Consider the following 2,880-nt stretch of genomic DNA (forward strand, 5'->3'; position numbering starts at 1 on the left):
TTCAAATCCACCAGCCACTCCTCAGAAGGAAGGTTGGGCAATCTACTTCCGTAGTGATACTGCCTCGGAAACCCAAGGAGGGGTCACTATGTGTCGCGTCCGACTCAACGGCACATAACAACATATATATATTTAAGCTTTACTGGTTTTGTTTCTTTAGAGAACCCAGTCTAACACATATCCTTTCACATACTTATTCAATCTGTCTGCTGGACAAATAATCTGAGAAGCTGGACTATATGCAGAAGGCAGCGGCATCAGGATTGGTAGAAGACTCATTAACAGTGTGTGATAGCAGATGATGAAACCTTGCTTCCTGAAAATGAAGATGACTTGAAGCACTTACTACAGTCTTCAGTATGGATTACACCTTAACATAAAGAAAATGAAATTCTCACAACTGGACCAATAAGCAACAACACAATAAATGGAGAAGAGATTGAAGGTGATAGGGATTTCATTTTACTTGTATTTACAATCAACACCCAAAGAAGTGACAGTCAAGAAGTCAGATGTATTGCACCAGGTAAATCTGCTGTAAAAGACCTCTTAAAAGTGTTAATAAGCAAAGCTGTCACTTTGAAGATTAAAGTATGCCTAGCCCAAGCCATGGTATTTTCAGTCACCTCATATGCATCTGAAAGATGGACAGTGAATAAGGAAGACAGAAGATTTTATGCCTTTGAATTATGGTATTGGAGAAGAATACTGAAAATACTATGCACTTACAGAAGAAAGAACAAATCTGTCCTGGAAGAAGTACAGCCAGAATGTTCCTTGGAAGTGAGAATGGCCAGACTTCGTCTCACCTACTTTGGTCATGTGGTCAGAAGGGAACATTCCCTGGAGAAGGAGGTCATGATTGGTAAAGTAGAGGGTCGGCAAAAAAGGTGAAGAACCTCAACAAGATGGATTGACACAGTGGCTGCAAGTATAGCCAAGATTGAGAGAATGCCACACAACCAGCAGTGTCCTGTTCATAGGGTCACTATGAGTTGCAATCAACTTGGTGGCACCTAACGACAGTAACAGGTCTAGATGGGAACCCAGGCCTCTTGATTCCCTCACCTCATTGTTCTTTATACAATGCTATTTGGAATTAAGGAGCTCTGGAAACATAGTACCTAAGGTATTTGACTGCTAACCAGAAGGCTGGTGGTTCAAACCCACCAGCCACTCCTTAGAAATAAGACTGGACAATCTTCTTCTGTAGAGATACCACTTCAGAAACCCAAGGAGGAGTCACTATGAGTTGGAATCAACTTGACTGCAGTGAATTTGGTTGTTGTGGGTTTTTTTTTTTTTTTTTTTGGTAGAGTAAGGAGCTCTGATGGTATAGTGGTTAAGGCGTTTGGCTGCTAACAAAAAAAGGTCCATAGTTCAAACCCACTAGCTGCTCCATGAAGAAAGGTGGGGTGATCTGCTTCTGTAAAGATTTGCAGCCTTAGAAACCCAATGAGGGTCACTATGAGTTGGAATTGACTATTGCAGTGAGTTGTTTTTTGTTTTGTTTTTAATTTTCATTGTGATTTGGCTGAAAAGTTTGCAGAGCAAATTCATTTTCCATATAGCATTTTATAGACATTTTGTTTCATGACATTGACTGCAGTCCCCACAATGTAACAGCTCTCTTCTCACTTTCTCCCTGTAATTATCACTTTCCTGTGTCCTTTCCTATGCATTCCTATCCCCTGACCTGTCTTCCTGTACAAATATTGCCTTTCTGTTCTCCCATGATTGATCGTTGTAAGGAGTGTATATACCTGATGTAAGTGTTCACCCTGTAGCCTATTGTTGGCTGGAAGCCATAGGAATGAGTTCAGTTCCAGAGCTGAAGGGTAATATGATAGTTAAATTTGTGTATCAACTTAGCTGGGCCTGGTTGAGTGGCTGGGCAGCTGGATGTAGTATTCCCCATGACAAGACCGGTAATCAACTCCATGGTGGAATCTACTGTGAGCAGCTGAGTAGCTGCCTTAGGGATGTGGTCTCCTTCCTGTATATAAGGAAAAGCCTTGGGAACAGTCTCTAGCCTTTTGGCATGCTTGAACTCTGCATTAACCAAGTTGTTAACAGCCTGTCATGCTCTGCCAATCTTGGGACTTTCAGTGGACTTGAATTAGTGGCCTGCCATGTTGTTTGGTAACATTGGGACTGTGCCTTTTTACTTGTCAACCTTGACCTTCTCAGCTTCAGCAGCCAGCAGCCGTCTGAGTGAAGAAAAGCCTCCAGCTTCAGTGGGCCAGGAGCAGGAGGCAAAGCTGAAGCTAGAGCTTCAGGTCCCTAGAGCCTGGCACTTTGAACTCAGACTTAAAGCTTCTAAACTGTAAGAGGATAAACTTCTGTTTGTTAAAGCCATCCCATTTGTGGTATATTCCTGTCAGAGTGGCACTAGGGAACCAAAACATGTAACTAGGGGCCATAGTCTTGGGATCTCACCAGGCTCTATCAGACCAGTAAGCCTGGTCTTTTGTTCTACATTGTTCTCCTACTCTATCCAGGATGTCCTGCAATGATTCCTTCCTGAGGGATTAACAATAGTAGGCAGGCACCATCCGTTTTTTCTGGTCTTATGGTCATACAGGCTGAGGTTCATATGGTCCACTAGTGCCTTGGACTAATCGTTTCCATGTGTCTTTGGTCTTCTCCATTCTTCTTTGCTCCAGATGAGGAGAGACCAATTGTTGCATCTAGATGGCCACTTGCAAGCTTTCAAGACCCCAGTCTCTATGTACCAAAGTAGGATGTAGCACAACGTTTTTGTGTAGTATGTTATGCCAATTGAGCTAATGGTTTTTGTTTTTTACATTTGAAATTTAGCAACATTTAATAAAAGAAAATTGGGAGGCTTATAGTTTTGTTTTGTTTTTTTAAGGTGCA

Source organism: Orycteropus afer, unplaced genomic scaffold, assembly GCF_000298275.1.
Source record: "Orycteropus afer afer isolate SDZICR_OR568_19922 unplaced genomic scaffold, OryAfe1.0 scaffold00018, whole genome shotgun sequence".
NCBI lineage: Eukaryota > Metazoa > Chordata > Mammalia > Tubulidentata > Orycteropodidae > Orycteropus > Orycteropus afer.